Source organism: Lissotriton vulgaris, chromosome 12 (genome assembly GCF_964263255.1).
Source record: "Lissotriton vulgaris chromosome 12, aLisVul1.2, whole genome shotgun sequence".
Taxonomy (NCBI): Eukaryota; Metazoa; Chordata; class Amphibia; order Caudata; family Salamandridae; genus Lissotriton; species Lissotriton vulgaris.
In genome coordinates this window covers 128,713,539-128,734,007 of record NC_141700.1, presented here as the reverse complement: position 1 = coordinate 128,734,007, position 20,469 = coordinate 128,713,539, and the positions used below count along the sequence as shown (strand labels likewise).

Below are 20,469 nucleotides of genomic sequence, written 5' to 3'. Positions count from 1 at the left end.
TTCTGTTTAGTGTTATTAGCATTCAGATAAACCACACACTTAGGGACCGATTCCAATATCGGGCGGACAGGAGTCCGTCAGACATCGGTTTGGAATGGGAAAAGAACGACCTAGTGTCGTTGTTTCCAGCCCAAGAAGTACGATGCGACCGAACCCTGTTTGGTTGCATACCTATTCTTTACAATGGGAGCATGCATTCCGAATGGAATGCATTCTCTCATTGCAAAGAGCAGATGTGCAATTCATCACTGCACCCCTTGGCAGGCACCTCAAAGGACGTATAAAATAACAGAAAACTGCCTTACCTCTATTTATATAGTTAAAGAAAATAAAACAAATTTACTTTGTAATCGCTGTCAATTTAGGAACTGTGGTAAATTATTTTCTGATACTGGTAGGTCTTGCTTAGCTAGAAGATTTTATTGATAATGCTTTAGCCTGCTTGAGATAAAAAGTTAACATTGTTCTCCGACTGTATCAAACTCAACTGCACATATTGCGCTATTTTGCAGTTAGAGAGAGTTCTCCTGATAGCGTTTTGCAGCTCTTCATAAAGGTATTTCTGACACTGATCCACCCAATATAGGATGTTACTAATATTACACTGAATGTCTTCGTGAGGGGACTATTAATATTGTCAATCTCACCCAATGGATTCTTAAGGCTTGCTATGTTTATGGTTGATAGCATTTGCGGAGTAATTTCAGAGGATAAGAAATTATGTAAACAGAATTATGTATGTGCTGAGACAGAAGAATGGGACTTTAGAAGGTCTCAACAGCTCAATGGATAGAAGCAGATTGGTGGGTACTCTACCTTGAAGGAGATGAGAGGGAAGGCAAAGGCTTAAAGACTCGAATCGGTCAACTAGTTGACCATTCACAGGGCCCTCCAAGATCTGAGCAAAAGTGACCACGTGTAAGGGGTTTACTTGGAGAAAACTGTTTGGGTCGTGAGGTTGTAACATTTCACTAGTCCTCTTGGGAACAATAAAGCATGTGAAGCAATACCCCACATTTTCTTTGTTCTCTGAAACTGCTTAGATTGCTTCCAAAAGGTCTTAAATCTTCAAGTATTCTGGGGCTCACTTCCGCATTCTTAAGGCATGAAGGAACGCCTAAAAATGGGTTCAAGGTGTACCCATCCTTGACTAAACTGAGAACTCATTTGATCCAAGTAATTACCATCCATTGACATGCCACCAGTCTTAACTCTAAAAGCTTTGGCTTGGTACATACCGTAGGCTTCTTGAATGATGTATAATCTTTCATTTGAGATAAATGCACACATAGATATCTAACCTGAATGCTTTCACAGCTCATGAAGAACAAAAGAAGGCCTGTCTGCTGGCACACAAATCACATTCAAAGACTTGACCTTCATCACAAGAGCTGTACGCCTCTCCAGGGCTTCATAAAGGGAAGATAAAGATGCCCTATCAAAAGGCCAATCCAACACTTACACCAGAATATCCTGATGAGTTCGGGGGGGGGGGGGGGGTGCACCCAGGTGTGCCAATGTACATAGACAATTTAATTTATGGCTCAGCTGTCATCTACACCAGATCCTTAATAAACTGTAGCTGGTTTTAAAGGTAGTCAGCTTGCCTTATGACAAGATAAAAAAAACTCCTAGTCACATCTAGGGGTAGAAAGACTATAACTCTGTAATAACGTTCACAGTTTTTTCAGGTTAAAAACATGCACTCTGAGGCTGTGACAATCCAAAAAAGTCAATATTTCTGGTAAGCTTTCTTTCCTTGGAATGCACACTATTTTGTCACTTGCTGGAATAGAAGATGGAGGTGGAGCCAGACCCTTCCTACTTTCTTTTTGCCTGTCTTTGTGAGTTTGGTACTTTAAATTGAAAGACTTAATTATTTACTAGAGAAGATGGTCTAGTGACTAGTCCAAAGATTAGAGGACTGCTCCACAAGGGCATTGGCCATATCACAAGTTTAATGGCCTATTTATGGGTCTGATACACTTTCCGAAGACTTAGCTACTGAAAACTGTATTTATTTAATTTTCCATTCTTTTGCTCTTTATTCTGCTTTTAGCCCAAGTAAACTTTGCCCATCAGGAAAAAAAACAGAAGAAGCCTGTTTGCAATAGTCATACAACCCTGGTTTGAAAACTGTTTAAAGATAATATAGTCTAATAATGTGTTCAAGCCTCTATTATTAGTAGAATAACTTTATTCGGTTGTTTTGCTTTAAATCATCAAAAGTATACAAAAGAATCCATCATTTTACAGTCTAAAACAAAAGAATAGAGTTCTTAGATTACATATAAAAATGAACTGTAAAAAAAAAACAGGAATAAAACGTTAAAACAGATGAGCTTCTAATTAAATAACATTCCAATCAGAAGCAACGCCACTTAAAAATGTATTAAAATATAATCATATGGACAAACACAGTTCATTTGTTCCAGTGGCCAACATTTTCACGATCACGAATATTCAATTCTGATGGTAACAGCCTTTGCAACCTAGGTTAAAAACTTCTGACGATTAACCAAAAGAAAAATAAGAAGCGACTAACTGCAAAAACTATTGGCCCTTCGGCTCGGGCCTATAATGCTGGAGCAGGCCTTTAATGGCTAATAGAGCCCGCTAGGTCGGGTTCTAAGACTATATTAAAGCGTAATAAATGAAGAAGCAAAATTTAAAAAGCTAAACTTTCAAAACATCCTGTAAATGTATAGGAATTTGAAATTGGAGACTAAAATTAACTTAGTATCTTCAGATTCATTTGTGGGCATAGTGCAAGTACAAAAATATAGTTTGGTGATAAGTTGCAAAAATTGAATTTAGAAAAACTCCAACCTTCCCATTAAAATTCAGATTGTTTTATATTTATGAATTAAAATATATAATCATTTATGCATTTGTTTGATGGTTTCTGTACTTTTTGTGTGTATTGTTTTGTAGGTAAAATCGTCAAAAAGGCATATGCCGGGGTCCCAGGCTTCCAGTAATGACTCAGTGGGAGGTCTATGGATTCCATTAATAGTTTGGGGGGGGGGGGGGACTTAGGTTTCAGTAATGATTATGCGAAGGCACACAGAAGTTTAAAGGTTAAGAACCACTGCACTAAGAAAGTTTTTGGTCTAGCAGTATGCAGTTATTGTTCTGCAAATAGGCTGCTTTTTAGGAATTTTTAAAGATCAGCCTGAATTCCTGAATTCAGAGAATGAAAGTTGGTGGATTCATCCATAATCTGAAATGTGGCAAGTCACAATTCACCCCTTACACTTCAGGATTTTTGGACCGGGTACCTAGTTATGCTAAAGACCGGAGGTTACGTTGGTATGTAAGGGAATACATTTGTAGAATTCAGAACACACAGCAATTATGTCAAGGGATACAAAAAGGATTATAAATGAGGGCCTGCATCAAGGAGTTCTAGCTTAATTTTAATAACATAATATATAGAACCTGCAGCTATATTTTCCTGATACTGCAGGACTGTAAATGCCAATCTCTGATAGGAATGGTGGTTAATTTATTTATCTTTAAAGCATAAAAGGCTGAAAAAGCCTTACTAGGATCAGAACCAATAATTTGGAGGCTGCAAACAAATCTCTGAAATAAGTGGGGGACACACTGAGCTAGCAAGGGTGGGTAAATGTTGACCAGGAACATCACTGACCTAGTCATCACACCTCCCAACCTACAGAAGCACCTATAGATCTTCCACTATTTCTCAAGCTTCCTTCCCCTGGACAGTCAGTATGTCTTATTGCCTTTTTTGAGATAAAGATAAATGTTTCTTCACAGCACTCCACTGTTTGAATCAATAACTACCATTTCTACACCGAGCACGTTATTTCTTATTTATGAAATTTATTAAGCGCCCGACTACCCCCAACGGGGGTGTCCCGGCGCTGAGGACAGCAGCAACGTAGAACCTAGAAGTTAGCAGCTGGAGAACAGCCATGTCTTCAGTTCACATCTGAACTGAGATTCTGATTCGATCAGTCGAAGATTAAGTGGAAGGGAATTCCATAATTTTGAAGTAACCACTGCAAAAGCTCTACCACCTTTTCAAGCTCATTGGAAGCGGGGGGAGCAGGAGACGGAGGTGGTTGGATCTGAGAGCTCGTGATGAGTGGACTAGCTTCAACCTTCGTCTGAGATACCCCGGACCTTTCCCATTCAGAGCCCTGAAGGTAAGAACCAGGGCTTTGAACTGGATTCGGGAGGATATAGGCAGCCAGTGAAGGTTCTTCAGGTGAGGGGAAATAGAATGGCGGTAGGAAACCTTGCAAATCAACCTGGCCGCAGCCTTCTGAACAATCTGTAATCATTGTAGAAGATATGCAGATGCACCCACATATAGGCTATTGGAGTAATCTAAATAGGAGGTAATGAGGGCATGCACTATAGTCTTCAGAGAGTCCATGGGCAGGTAAGGGGAGATTTTTTTTATCATATGCAATTTGCCAAAGCATGTAGAGGTCACTTTATGAATTTGGGTTTTGTAAGATAGTTCATTAACAATTTGAAAGCCTAGATTGCGAGCAACTTTCACAGGGGATGGGGAAGGGTCCAGCCCGGACGGCCACCACTTGGACGGCTGCAAGGGGGATATTTGGTTGAAGAACAACACCTCAGTTTTATCGGTATTTAGCTTCAAGGTGTTATGAGTCATCCAAGATACAATGTTGGAAAGGCAGGCTTTAAAATTCTCATGTCCGTAGTCAGAGTGGTCTCTAAAAGAGAAAATTAGCTGTGTATCGTCAGCATAAGAGATCACTCTGACTCCATATGCCTCTATAACCTTTGCCAGAGGTGACAGATAGACATTAAAAAAAGGGGGGGCTAAGAGCCGACCCCTGAGGAACTCCACAACAAAGGGGTTTTTTGTCTTTGGACAGAAAGGGTCGACACCACACCTGCTGTGTTCTATCCGTTAGGAATGATTTTATCCAGGACAAAGGAGTGTCACGTATTCCTATGTTATGGAGTCTATGTAGCAGTATGGAGTTGGAGACGGTATCGAAAGCCGCGGATAAATCGAGGAGTACCAACATGGCTACCTCGCCTCTGTCCACGCTCTTCCTTATGGTCTCCGTGACCTCCAATAATGCTGTCTCCGTACTATATCCGGATCTAAATCCGGATTGTGAATCATGGAGAAGATTACTGGACTCCAAATAGTCGGCCAGCTGTTCCTGCATGACTTTTTCTAGTATCTTTGCTGGTTTGGGAAGGAGCAATATGGGTCAATAATTACTGTACACTGCGGGATCAGCCTCTGGCTTTTTTAGAAGAGGGATCAATGTGGCTTGTTACCATCCTGCAGGGAAGTGGCCAGAAAGAAGGGAGGCATTCCAAATTGCGATTAGTGGTTGGATGATTACTGGAGCCAAGGAAGTAAACACGTTGATATCACCACTGGCTCCTGCCAAAAGAAGGACCATTTTTGTGCAACATTCTCCATTCAGAGCACTCTTCATCGATCCTGAGCACTGATTAATTCATCTTGGGAAAATGTATGTGGCATTCCTGCTCTAGTACGGCAGGACTCATAATCGTCAAGTTCACAGGTTACCATAATGGGCAGTAAGCAGTCTTAATGGCCTGGGTACATGACCACATCCTAGCCAATCACTGGGTCCCTGTCCAACGTTCTTATTGGCAGACAAGTCCGGCTTACATCTGCACAGATACTTTCTTCTAGCTTTCTTAGGGAAACCGGGTGGGACCACTCGTAAATGCTCAATAACTTTACTTCCCTCTCACCGGGTGTCAGATTTGGATTAGAAAAGGTATTTCTGGTAGAAGAACCATGACATTTTGAAATGATTGTAGAGAAGCCATAACCTAGTATTGCCAACTGATCTTCAGTACGATCTGTAAAGTTAGTGCTTAGGATGGTTCACGATGATGGGGAGTGAGTGTAAAAGAAAAAGTGGCAAACATGTCTTAACAGCAAATATAGAACATTACAGTCAATATAGTTAATCTAGACAAAAAGCATAGCCAAAAAGAAAGCCAGAGGGGGGTCTTCACATGTTTCCAAATGTTAAGAAAGCCCGCCTTGGATGGAGCCACAAAGGAAGGTAGTTCAAAAGAGGAAGAATGGAGAGTGTAAAGACCGCATGCTAATCCATTAGAAACTCGTCTCAGGGGATGAAGGCTAGAAAGCCAAAATTAGCCATCTGGTTGGGAGGTATGCAATACACGATTTTAAAAGCTACCCAGGACCATTGCCATGCACTGCCTTAGGGTTCAAGCGGAGTAGGTGAGAGTAGAGGGGAAAAGAGGACATTGTTCTTTGTCATTTCCTCCCATCTAGTCCACTCCTTGCTGGTGTACTTTTCAGACACTCCTTTTTAGATCAAAGCCTGCCAGACAGCGCAGCAGTCTGGATTGCTAAATACATTTTGGTGCTTCCATAAGTGCTCACTTCCTGCAAGTAGGGCTTTAAATTTTGTACTGGACATATTTGCTGTGGATTTAAAGCCAGGGGTCAAATGTCAGTCTCTGCCTTTCAATGGAGATTGGTATTTACTTTTCTTTCTCGGACTTCAAAGTGAAAGGCTTTATCTGACAATCTGAGGTGTGTGAAAGGAAAATATTTTTTTTCTAGCACACAACAAAAGTTAAATGGCTGTAAAGGGACTGTGCAAGCATTTCAGAATTTAGCAAAATTAGGAAATCCCAAGTGAAGCACATTTGTTGTAAATCTGAAGTGTGCTGAAAACAAATATTTTAATAGGATCAAAACAAATCAATACACTGTGTGATGCCCTTTCAACACATCATTTGTGCACTGCATTGTTTATTCAGTAAAACTGTATGGACCATTCCAATTAAAAATGTGTTTTCTATAATGGCAGTATACTACCACACCATGCATCCACTCTATGCCACTCCTCTTTACTCCACTCTATGTCACTCTATGCCCCTCCACTCTGTGGCGCTCTACTCCATGACACTCCACTCTACAACACTGCACTCTATCCCACTCCAGTCCTCTCCACTCCAAGACACTTTACACTCCGACATTCTATGCATCTCCACTCTACGTTGCTCCACTCTGTCACTCTATTCCATTTTACGTCACTAAACTCTACACCAATCCACCCTACATAACCCTCTATGCACTTTAATCTAATCCATTTTATTCCACTCTACACCACTCCACGCCCGTTTACTCCACTCTACACCCCTCCGCTCTAGTACACTTTACACCCCTCCACTGTACAACACTTTACTCCACTCCACGCCCATCTACAACCCTTGATGCCACTCAAACTACAGATGGCACTCCACGCCCCTCAACGCTCCTACCCACATCTCTACGACCCTCAATCTCTCCGACCCTCCAATCCACGCCACTCTATGTAAATGTATGTATGTAAATGTATTGGCATTTATATAGCGCACTACTTACCCGTAGGGTCCCAAGGCGCTTCGACTGCTGCGAAACCCTTCCTGGCTTCCCTGAGAGATGGTCCCTTAATGGGTATCTCCAGGGTGAGACCAGGCATCCCCGGCGGTCTGGTGGGGCCGTTAGTGAAGATGAGGCAAGCTAATGCCCAGAGTTGCCGAGTGTGATCGCTGATCAGAGTGGGCACCGAGGCGAGAGAATTATCGAGTCCGCTGACCCTGGTCCAGAAACCTGCCGCGCCGGGAATCGAACCCTGGTCCCGGGCCGTCCTCTGCTCTCGGGTCTGCCGCCTCTAACCAGTGAGCCACCCTACTCCACTCCATGACACTCTACGATCCTCCACCCTATGACACTCTATGATTCTCCAATCTGTGCCACTCTAAACCCCTCCACTTTACTCCATGACACTGTTCTTAACTCTACGCCACTGCACAGCACTGTGCGCCACTCTACTCGACTTCACGCCACTCTTCTGTGTGCCACTAAATGTTAGCCATGCTGAACAGTGGCCAGGGTGTTGTATCAAATTGCTAAAATACTTTCACAAAGCCAAGAGCTTTTTCATAGGAGAGATTTATGGGCTTTGCCAATGCTGGTTACCTAAATGCTTTTAGATGAGGTCAGGGTTGCATTAAAGACGTAAGAAACAATCACTCAATACAGCATTTTTTTCTCCAAAGTTGAGCGTATATTTGTCTATTAAATGTCGGCTTCTTCCTCAAGGCGTAAAGGCCTAGCCCATGCACGTGACACGACCCTCCCTTTCATTCAACCAGTGAAGCTGTGAGGTGATGATCCCCTAAGGGTTTTACCTCTATCTGAGGGCAGCCTTGAATCCAGTATGAGGACGGATCGGAAACGTTGCTGTCCCCCTTCCTCCTGCGGCACTTCCAACTCCCGTTTTAGACTTGCCATCGCAGTTACCTCGGTGAATCCGTGTTAGATTTGACACTTTATAAAGTCTTTTGCGCCCCTCCGGTGGGGGCTAAATAATTCAAACAAAACACCATTTTGCATGTAAAAATCACAGCTTAAGAAGGTTGCTAAAATGCGAGGTTGTCATGGCGACTCCTCGTTTGCTTATTCAGGCGGGCGTTTCCTGGCTGGAAGGCCTACACGTAAGCAAATCACAAGTCGCCATTCTTACCTCCATGTCCCAGAGGGATCGAATTTTCCTTCTTCGGAAGGATGAAAAGGAGCAGATCGTTCTCTTTGTGAAGCTCTCCTTCTCAAAATGGGCTCTCGCCTTCACAAAGGTGGCGACCCGAGCCGGCTTCCAGGGCCAGCAGAGAAAAGGCCACGCATCAACTTTCTCATCTGTGATAAAGGAACGGGTGGCAGCCGAGCAAAGGTGATAACGGGGAACATGATGCGGAAATCACGGCTGCTCCTCGCCTGCTTTTTACACCAGATTATTGACACTCGTTAGCGCGTGTAAGCTTCTGTGTCAAAGTCAATTACTGAAATGAACAGCTCGAGTCTACCAGGCAAGTTCAATTTCTCCCCAACGCCTTCCGTACCGGAGGGGGGAGGGGTCACGCACATCTGCTCTGCCCATACAAGCTCCCAGCGACCCGAACACCATACACACTAAACGGGACTGGGGTTCTTCAGATCCCAGGCAGGAAGTGACGCGAGGTCAGGTAGTGACGCGCAGACTGGGGCTGCTGGACCTAACTGCGATGGTTGAGTTTGTTGGTCACTGGTGTCCTTCGGTCTGTCCGACTCTGGCGCTGCTAAATGGACCATGTACCTCCTTTACCGTACTAAACTCTCAGGGTAGTGAGGGCGGGCAGTCACAGGCGTTTCACAATAACTTCTGTCCAGAGCAGTGCTAATATATGGAACAAGAGAATAGTTTCATATGATGGTAGTACGTAATACTAAATAATGTGATGGTTACGTTGTACAGGGATGTTGTATTCTGTTTTCTAAAAGGGAGGCGCTACACCCTCCCCGGTAAGTACTTTCCTTCTCATTATGATGGAGATCCCGCTATTACAATCTCCAACAATCTAGGGATTCAGAGCAAGATTAGGCTCCAGCACAGAGGGCTCAAAAAGTTTTCACAGGCTCCATGAGCAACTCAATCCAATGTTTGAATCATTCTTTTTGCAAACAGTCTCAAGCAGGCATGTCAGACCAACTTGGGCCTCAAGTTTATTTTCCCCTAGTACAGCCTAAGCCCGGTGGTGTATCTGTTGGTTGTTTGCAGTGGTCCAGGCTGTGCGGAAGACACAGGCTGCACTCCAGCCCTCAAACTTGAATCTTATTTGGCAGGGAAACCATAGCGAGAGTCTCACTCATGACAAGGTTTGCTGGGTAGGTGAGACTACAGCAACTCCAAAGCCATCAGCGTGGCCCACCTTGGCGACTGCAGTCGTGCATTCTGCAGTGGCAGTTGTGGCTTCCAGCTCAAGAACCTTGCAGTGATCTCTTTGGGGAAATTGCTGCCTTCTGGCCAATCAGGGTTGATCTCTTCGGCAATAACGTGGTTTTCCTCTCCTTGCCGGCAGCACCAGTGTCTTTTAGGCCCGCAGTGGATTGCCATACTTAACCAGGATACACACACTGGTACAAGCTTGATACAGTACGTAAACTTACCAAGAGATTGGGTGAATCCCTTTGAAGCATGGTTCACATCTTGGACCGCTCTCTGGGCTAGTCCGCTTTCTCTGGCGCTACTCACTCTGGGAACACGCTATGTTTCTTCTCCAGGGCAGTTTATTCTCCAGCATTACTAGGCACACGCTTTCCCTTTCTCACAAGTCACTCAAACTGGCTTCTAGGCAAACCTGCAGCTGCTCACACAAAACGGTTGGACTTAAGGTGATGCTCCTTCCCCTCTGGGAGACTTGCTGCCAGACAAATAGCAGCGCTGGTTGCAAAGATGCTCTACGAGTACTCTGTAGAGCACCATCTTCCTTGGTCAAGAATGTTGGACTAGAACAGGGTGAGGTGGGATGAATCCCAACTTTTTTGTACACATTTTCAATACAGGGAGTATGGATCCACTGTCCGAGGCTTTCGCTTGCTCTCTTTTAAATTTCATTTTCTGGCTGCTCTCCTGCTTCCACCAACTAGTGTATCACGCCCACATGTCTAGACACCTGAAAGTTATTCAAATTGAAAGACTTAACTTCACGAACATCTGGATTAACAATACGTGCTTATAGCGAATAGTATATATCGTACACACAAATAGGCCTCTGAAAATGATTTGAGGTGAATGATTTAGATTTGATTACATATGATCTGATGTTATTGCTTTTGAAACATACCATATAGCAAATAGTTTCTTGGCACGCTACGATACACAACATATTGAATCAAAAACTGGTGAAAGACTAAATTAGCAGAAAAGTCTTAATATCTATACTGCTTGTAATGTACTGGTCAATCTGCCTAATAGGCATTGGAAGTATTTCAAAGTTAAGAACCAAAAAAATGTAGGTTCATGAACATCTGCATTTGCATAAAGCTTCCTGCTACAAACATATTATACACCAGTACCTAGGCACCTGAAAATGAATCTAAATTTATAGATGTACATGCCTTAACATCAGCATGGATGGCATAACCTACCAGACTACCAAATCGCACCGGTCAGGCCATCCGAAAATTATTGCTATGCGAAAGGCTTAATATAAAATGAACATATGAAGACCAAGCGAGTATCCGGCAACTGACATATCAAACACATAGTGATGCATCTCAAAGTGTTTCTAAAGCAAAAGATTCAAAGTTCAAAATACAGTTCATCTACACTCCACTTATGATTACCAAAGAGCCATCGCAAGTCACACCCATGCATTAAGAAAGAGCAGTTTGAGTAAGAAGTACAATGTAAAGGAGAGTACTGAAGCTACCGCACTGGAGAGGGACCTTGGAGACTGGTTGCTGTCATCTGACCCGCTCTCAGAAGAATCCAAACAGTAGAATAAGCAGGTAGGAAGAACTACACCCACTTATGGTATTTTTATTTTTAAATTCGACTTCCAAATTGAAAAGGTACAGAGATCTAAATTCCAAACCGTACTCACATTTGCAGGTTTACCGCAGACAAAAAAGTTAGCTGTGTTGTATTGTAAATGCCAGTATCCTGTTATGGAGGCCACATCACAGATAGAATAAAGTATCAATCCACAGGAGAATGTGCATGATAAAAGTACATAAATATTTATAATTTGGAAGGAAGAGGGTGATTGATTACCTTCTGGAATAGAACGCTTATTCCCCACTAAGCTGCTGAGCAGTCAGTGACTATTTCAAAGAGATCTATCCTTCTACACATTTGCATGAGGAATACAGTTACCCTCTTGTTTATATTCCAATCAAAAATACTTACACACATCTACAAACTCATCAATATCAAATCTCCATCCCCCAAGAAGGCATAAATACTCTTAAAGTAATAAGAGACACAACCCACTGCTTAGAGGCCCCTGAAGAGGCCCGGCTGGACCATGCGGTTGACAGGGGTCTAATTGAAGAAACGGCCTCGATCCACTATGATTGAATTCTCTTCATCCCATATCACTACAGGGTAACAACCAACTGATGAACTGAACAGTAGTGGTTCCACAGGATTTGATTCATAAACCATACGTATGGAAGCTGGGTGGGAGGGTTTGGGTAGGGGGATTACAGTCTCAGACAAGCCTTTGAATTTGGCTTTGTTGTTTGTTCACTGCAATGATTTTTTTCTTCTTTATTCGAACATGCTAGGACACTTTAGAGGGTAGGTCCTTTTCCCGGATTGGTCAAAATGTGATACCAAATTTTGTATGTTTTACTCTCTCATGTATGTCTTCCTGCAAAATACCAATAACAAATATGGAGAAAAAAAACAAGAGCCACAAACAACTGAATAAAATCTAACCACTACTACCAAAAGTGTGCAAAATGTATCCTATCGTACCTGGCCAAAACCATTTCCCAATATGCGGAGGTAAAATGGCTTTTGCTATTAAACAATTTACAAGGAGGCCTTAGACCCAATACAGCACTAGCTATAAAAGTGGGAACTTATTATATGTCGTGTAACGATAACAAGAAAAAAAGACTTCCTAATTTCCCAAAAGTGAACAAATTCACATAAACAATCGCAAAAGGATGATAGGCACACACTTGTTTCCAAGCAAAAGTACATTTATTGAAATTATTATCATGAAGCAAAGTCCAGGAAAGTGTATGTACACTGTGAAGAATAAAATAAAAAGTGAATAAAGGATTATCAAATAAATTCTGGAATACATCTCCATGACATTTCTTGAACTTTGCTTCATGATAATAGTAATTTCAGTAAATTTACTTTTGCTTGGAAACAAGTGTGTGCTGATCATCCTTTTGCGATGGCTTTTGCTATTAACTATTATCAGAAACAGACCTCCATCTTAAAATATTTAAATGGGGCAATATTGTCACTCAACTCTAGATGGGAGCCCCATTAATAACACACTGTTACACCAGCACAGTCTCACGGTCCAGCCACCTTCAAAAACCTTGCTATCACAGAAAACCAAATCTATGAGACATCCCATGGCGCACCCCAGACACAATCTATCTTTTTATCGAATGTAATTTTACAGCACATGATCTTTTTCAAGACACAACCAAGAGTTTAGCAAAAGACACACATTACAGGACGCCGAAATAGCAGCAATTATCAATTTAAAGAGTTCGGCTACCAAATACTGACTTTTTTTTTTTCTCATTCTGCAATAGTGTGCATTTGGAGTTATCAGCGACCCGCTTCTCTGCTTTCTATTCCTTCACAACCCTTGCATTTGGGGAGTCTCACTATGCGTGTTTTCAGAGTAGGGTCCCCTTACGTCCTTAACACTTTCAATAAATCTTACTCAGACTGGGGGATCTGACCACCCTGGCCACTCACACAAGCATTTTGCTTGTATATTTATTGCCATTGCATAATCATTGGAATTATATGGGCATAGCATGATTGTATACAAAGTAACCAGTTTTTAATTTGCAAACTGGGAGTCCTCCCAAATCTCCCAATAGTTATACTTCCTGCTGGGTTTCCCTTTTCTGTCTCACATGTTTATTCTATTTATAGAGGCCACCCATTCCAAGTATGTGGGGGGAACCGGTCTTATCCACTTAATACAAAGTTCCCTACGTGCAAGCACGATCAACATGAACAAGAGATTCTCTTCCTTTTTTGCTAAATTTGTTGCCCCCTCTTGCCTGCTGATCCCAAAAATGACGAGATCCATACTTCGTTTAATTGGTCTTCTCAGTACCGTTTCTATGATTTTACTCACTTCCTGCCAGAAGCCATCGAGCTGGGGGCACTGGCAAAACATGTGCACATCATCTGCCCTCGAGCTATGGCCTCCAAATGGTATCTTATGCCGATGATACGCAGCTGGTCATCTCCCTGTCGCAGGCGCCCTGTCTTGCTGCAGATGGCTTCCGGTTGTGCATGAAAGATCTGGCCGACTGGATGGCTATGAATTGTCTGAAACTGAACGGCAGCAAGATAGAGGTGCTTGTGGTGGGGAGAGACCAGTCTGCTTGGTCGTCGGCCTGGTGACCACCCTGTTTAGGGCCGACCCCCACCCCCTGTCAGGAGGCAAAAAACCTGGGGGTTTGGTTTGATGCGGGCCTTACCTTCGGCCCCCAAATTAACCGGGTGGTGGGCTTGTGCTTCGGAGTTTTGAAAAAACTGAGGAAAGTCCTGGAACTACTGCCCATGGAGGCCCGAAAAACCCTGGTACACGCATTAGTGACCGCAAGACTAGATTATGCGAACTTGCTGTATCTGGGGGCACCTGGGAAGAGTTTTGGTCGCCTTCAAGTGCTGCAGAACGCGGCAGAACGTTTGATTCTCAGGCTGCCCAAAAGGGCGTCTTCGAGGGAGGCCTTGCAGAAGCTGCACTGGTTCCCAGTGAGGAGCAGAGTAGAGTACAAGGCTCTCTGCACCTGCCATCGGATCTTGAATGGCAGGGCACCTCGACCATTGCAGAGCTTGATTGAATCCTACGAACCCACCCGTGTGTTAAGATCTGCGGGTGGGGGACTGCTGAGAATCCCCAAGGTGAAGAAAGCCCGCATGGGAGGCCGATCGTTCAGGCACCTAGCGGCTAAACATTGGAATAAACTTCCGATGGAGTTACGCCTGGAACCAGTAGAAATTAGATTCCGTGCGAAATTAAAAACTTACCTGTTTGTCAGATGACCGTTTGCTCTCCAGCTACACTCTCAGCTTCTGCCTCTCTCATCCTAGCGCGGGGACACGCCGTTGCGCGTAACTCAGCGCTCTACAAATACCCCTATTATTATTATTATCATTATTATTATTATAAACCACATTTGGGGCACGCTTTCCTGTTTGGTCCACCAAATTTAGATAATCGCTTCGAGTCCAGTAGGCTCTGTGGGTGGTAAAGAGATGATTTCTCCTTAGGGTAGCAGATTTCACAATGGACCAGCATTTGTTCATAGATACTTGCCACAGATTTTGGAGATCCAGTGACGGCAGATCTTTCCCCCAGGTCGCTTCTGGAATCAAGAAATCCTCCTCCCCAGCCTCGATAAGTGCCCAGTACCAGAATGCTATTTCTTTTTTCATAGGGGAATTCTTTATCATGGTTGTTTCTATGGTCTTATTTCTGCTGTTTTTCTCCTTCAATGTTTTTGCCCAACTAGTGAGCTGATAGAATTTGAACTTTGAAAGGGATGCGTTTGTATTTGTAGACAGAATTTCCCAGTTTACTATGGTGTTATCAACCATTAATTGACCCCATACTTGAAAGTCTGATGTTTTCAGTGGTTTTGCCAGCTTATCTTTGAGACATTCTGGGCTCCTGGCGAATCCCATATTGGCGCGAACTCACTGTAATATAGTATATTCAGAATACTCCATATCTGATACCAGAGATTTGCTGCTCATCTCAAAGCCTTCAGTTTCACTTTTTTGAAGTACTTTGGGTGACCAAATTTATACAGGAAGTGACCAGTATTTTCAGTCATCGCTTTAAGGTGTTCCGGGTACAGATCATGGTTACTCAGTAGGATCCTCGTATGCTTGAATTGAAAGGCCCTATAATATTCCAATAGATCCGGACTAGAAATTCCTCCTTCTGGTTTTCATCTTCTCAGTTTCCCCCAGGCTATTCGTGTACTTTTTGACGCCCAGAGAAAGCTTGCTAGTTCTCCTTGAATTTTCTTCAGGGATTGCCTCTTGAATTCTAATGGTATTGCACTAAATATAAATGTAAATTTTGGTAGGATAGACATTTTGATTATATCAGATCTACCGAGAAAGGTCAGAGGGAGGCCTCCCCATGCTTTTAACAGTTTTCTCACTTCAGCAGTTATCCTATCCAGGTTTGTCTTGGTTATCTTATCTAGATTTTTAATCAGGTCTATTCCTAAGTATCTAATTTTTTCCCTGGTATAGCTATTATTTACTTGGGTATTCCAGCTCATAATCTCCGCTTTTGATTGATTAGTTTGATAACCGGATACCCTCCCAAATTTGTCTAGGGTGTCTATCGCTTTGATGGATCCTGCATAATTGTCAGTAAAGATCATCAGATCATCTGCATACAAAGCTATTTTTTTCCCATCCATGATACTTAAAAGAAGTTATTTTGGGGTGAGATTTGAGCCTGTTTGCCAGCGGCTCAATATATAAATTAAAAAGAAGTGGGGTTAAGGGGCATCACTGTAGAGTCCCTCTATATATAAATATGTTCTCTGTTAAATGCCCATTTATTAGGACCTTGGCTTACGGAGCTCGATAAAGTTCTTTAATTGCTCCTTGAAAATTTTCTCCCAGATTATATTTTTTTAATGTTTCATTCAGGAATGCCCAATTCACTCTATCAAACGCTTTGGCCGCGTCCAGTGTTATTATAGTCAGAGGTGTTTTTTCACTAACCGCTAGGTCTATTGACCAAATAAGCTCCTGTGTTAGATCTTGCAATTGCCTGCCCCTTACAAACCCTTTCTGATCTTCTTTTATCAAATTTCCTGCAATTTTCCCTAGCCTTTTTGCTAGAATTTGTGTGAAGATTTTATAATCACAATTGAGTAGGCTTATGGGATGATAAGATTCACATTTCGCAGGGTTTTTACCAGGTTTTAACAAGATGCTTATCGTAGCGTCATTCCAGGAGTCAGGAAGTGTCCCCTTCTCTAAGTAGATTTTGTTTAACAGGTTTGTGAGTGGGAGAGCCAAGACCTCACTTAGTTTGATATATAATTCATTAGGAAGAGCGTCCGGCCCTGCTGCTTTACCTCTCTTTAGGCCTTTCAACGCTTCTTCTACCTCATCTTTGGTATTTAAGGAGTTCAGCTCCTCATTTTCCATACTCGTTAACTCTGGGAGTTCCAGATTTTCAAGGTACTCATTTAAATCCTCACTTGAAGGAATAATATCTTCAGTGTAAAGAAATGAGAAGAAATCTACAAATTCTTCCATCATTACAGCTTCTTCTGAAGTTGGATCTGAGCTATCTTGCGGCTGAATGTTGACTATCTTGTTTCTACTGGCGTCATTCTTTGTTTTCCAAGCCAGCAGCTTGCTGCACCCCTCCCCATACTCATAGTGAGCTAATTTGCTTACTTCCCATCTCTCTCTTACCTTGCGCTCTAATACTCCTGTTAACGTTTCCTCTTGAATCCTCTTATCTACTTCCAACTTCCTTTTTTTTCCGGAGTCTGCCGCAGCTTCTCTTAACAACTCCAAATTTTTGATGTTAGTTTCCAGCATCCCTATTTCTTGTTTTGTTGTTTTTGTTTTGTATGCAACCAGACTGAGTATTTTCCCCCTTATTACTGCCTTGTATGCATCCCATGTGACTTGCGGAGAAGTTCCCTCTTTATTATTCTCGAAGTACTCAGCCAAATCTATTTTAAGTTTAGCAATGTTTTGTGCATCATTAAAATTAGTGCGGTCCACTGAAGGAAGGCTTCCCCAGGGAGGGTTGTTTTACTACACAAGAAAGACAAAAACAAAAATAAGCACAAGGGTGGGGAGCAAATTATGGAGAAAAAAAAAGAAAAAATATCCTCAGAATGCAGAAAAAAAGGAGATATCAGGGCCTGTCAAGCACAGCTAAGGGAAAGTAGGAAAAAACAGCGAGTAAGAGAAAGAGGAAACAATGGGAAAAAACGTTAATATGCTATCTTGGAATGTAAATGGGCTTAGAATACCAGGTAGAAGGCAACGAATTTTAGAGTATTTGAGGGTGGCAGATTGCGAGATCATAATCTTACAAGAAACACACTTGTTAAAGAAGGAATGGGAAGAAATCATAACAAAATTGAACTGGGTGGATTGCTACGTATGCACAAATCAGGAATGTGTTGTAAAGGGAATAGCCATACTTTTTAAAAAATCCTTAAAAGCTAAAATCGAGAAAACAGAACTAGATAAAAAAGGCAGATGGGCAATCACCAGGGTAAGAATTCATAATCTCCCATACACTATAGCGGGTTACTATGGGCCCAATTTAGATCCCCCCACCCCGCTACAAAACTTGTATACCAAGCTATTATCATCTACATCCCCAGTGGTACTAGGGGTGGATTTTAATCTGATTCCGGATCCCAAGGTAGATCGTCTGCCTCCCATGAAACACGTAAATCTCCCTAAAATGAGGGATTGGTTGGGAATCTACAAAAGAGATCTGGGATTGGTGGATATCTGGAAGGAGAAATGGGACAAAAACCACCCGTTTACCTTCAAAAATGAAAAACTGTGCCAACAATCCAGAATTGATTTCTTACTGACAGATAAAACACTAGTGGATAAAATATACAAGGTCGAGCATTTGCCTGCCCTGTTGTCGGACCACTCCGCCGTTTTACTAAAAACGCATCTAGGTAAGGAACAATCAGTACCAAATACTGACTTACAGAAATTATTTTTTTAATTAATAGTGAAGTAATTCCATGGCCCATTGGGCCAAGAAGAGGCAGTAGGGAGTAGCAAGCAGTAACAAACAATGTGGAGGCAGGTTAATAAACCCTGGGCTACGCCAGATGCTTTTGCATGGTGGCAGAGTTGCAAAGGAAGGCCATGTTTAGGGCCTTTGGCTTGGCATTCAAGGGTAGTAAATTACGTTTGCATCTATTAATGGGCCATATCAGTTCCTGCGGTAAAAGGTAGGAAAAGCAGGCAGTCATACTTCACGAGGAAAGCGGTAAAAGGACCAGTAGATAGTTACCTATTTTTTCATGAGGTGCAGGACAGAAAGCAAGGCAGGAAGTCAGCATTTGATACGATTGTTGCGTACTGTACCTAGACAAGACCTGTGTATAACTTTTACTCTTTTTGGGATGTTTGGTAATTTTAAGTGTTTGCCACTTTAGGTTCTGTAGTTTGAATAACGTTCTTTAAGTGACGGTGAGCATTTTAAATTGTCTCCTCACTGGGGGAGGAAGAAAGCGCAGTTCTTTTAAGGTATAAGGTAATTAATTGGTCATATATTTCACTGTCTTGAAAAAACACATTGTTCATGTAAGGACAGGGAAGTATCCCATGCCTTTACTGATGTAGCATCACTTCTCTCACGACTTTGGCAAAGATCAGGGCCACTGTTGTCAGGCTCAAAAACAGAATGTCCATTTAATACCATGAAGACGACATCCTGGTATTTATAGAATTTCTTTGGACGGCCTCAAATTCTTAGAACTCGAACGACTCATGAGAGTAAGTCCTAGATGGCGACTAAATTATCTGCAGCTGAGTAGTCGAAAACTGAGAACATTATTTTTGTGCAGTAAGTGAGAGCGGCCCTATCTCTGTTGTACCCCTAATGCAAATGTTCAATCTCGCAATTGAACCAGAGGAAAAAGTTGAGAACCTCGGTTTTATCTTTGATGTACATGTAAACCTTGTGCCCTAGCACAGATCAACAGTAAACCGCTCCAAATATTCCTCCTCTATTGTCTGCATCATGATAAATTCTCACTTGGACCACTGCAAAGGACACATGTTTCTAAAATACTGTTTGCTAGAACAAATGTGTCATTAAGAGTGAATACTGCCCGCATGAGAAAAAAATATGCTCTTTCAGCTTGCAGAGAATTTTGCTCATAACCAGTGGTAGACCACATGCGTCTGCAAGGTGTGCCTTTTCTTATGAATGCCTTAACCATCAGACCCCCAATGCTATCATGCCTCCAGATTAAATCCCTACTTTTGGAGCTGTAGTAATCGCAACAAAGTGCCTGGTTAGTAGTACTTAAATTCTACCTAGCATCTCGTGCTGCTCAAGCCTTTTCAGAGCAGGCCCGACAGTCTGGAACTCACAATCCCTGGAGGAAGGTTTCGACCCTCACAGACCACCTTCAAGAAAAAACTGAAGACTAGTTCAATCGCATGTCTTTGGAGCAATGTTCATAACTCTTCAAGGTGAGAACGTGTCTGGGGGCTGGAACCTCACAGGCGGTCTGCATAGGAAGCAAAGGGAGTAAGGTCACTGAATTATAAAGCCTGATGATATATCGACTATCTGTGCTTCTCAGGGCACTTCTGTTTCAGGGTTATACACCATCAAAAGGCGTGTCAGTATATCCCAAGAATAATTCAGATCTCATCCAGACACACCACCTTCTCTGTACCTGGTCTTATTGTCCCAAAGTCCAACATGAGCATCATGCATGAATGGACACTTCCATAATTATTGAAAGGCCACCTGTCACTGAGGCGACAGAAGGTCTGTGCCCATTCTTCCCCAATGTATGGGAAAACAGGTTATGGATTTTTATTTGCACAGTTACAAAAACGTATACATTATCCCCAAATAATAAATCCTGCAGTATAGATTCATACAGAGGATACAGCCTTCTAAATACACACATTTGAATTATATTAATCAGGCCTTCCAATAAAAACAGAGTTATAATCCAAATGCTTTCTCAGCAGTTGACTTGACACTTAAAACAACAACCTGGCCAAGAATTATACTTTTTTCAAATGTGAGTGGATGTTCACTTGCAGATGAGGACTTTCAGTTTAAAATCCAACAGTTAGAGGAGCAATGACGTCAATGGTCTCCCAGTAAGAGCTACACATACTTAAA

At 42.3% G+C, this 20,469-nt stretch overlaps 1 protein-coding gene across 4 annotated transcripts in view; it reads right to left on the bottom strand.

Moving 5' to 3' along the window:
- The window catches only part of GATAD2B (GATA zinc finger domain containing 2B), a 283,029-nt gene that overhangs the window by 216,523 nt on the left and 46,037 nt on the right, over nucleotides 1–20,469 (bottom strand). Inside the window, exon 1 of one of the 4 annotated variants that reach the window (XM_086947555.1) lies at nucleotides 8,218–8,240. The exons of the other annotated variants lie outside the window; for them this stretch is intronic. The gene's annotated coding sequence lies outside the window, so the exon portion shown is untranslated. Of the gene's footprint in view, nucleotides 1–8,217; nucleotides 8,241–20,469 lie in introns of those variants that run through there. 4 annotated transcript variants of the gene reach the window in all.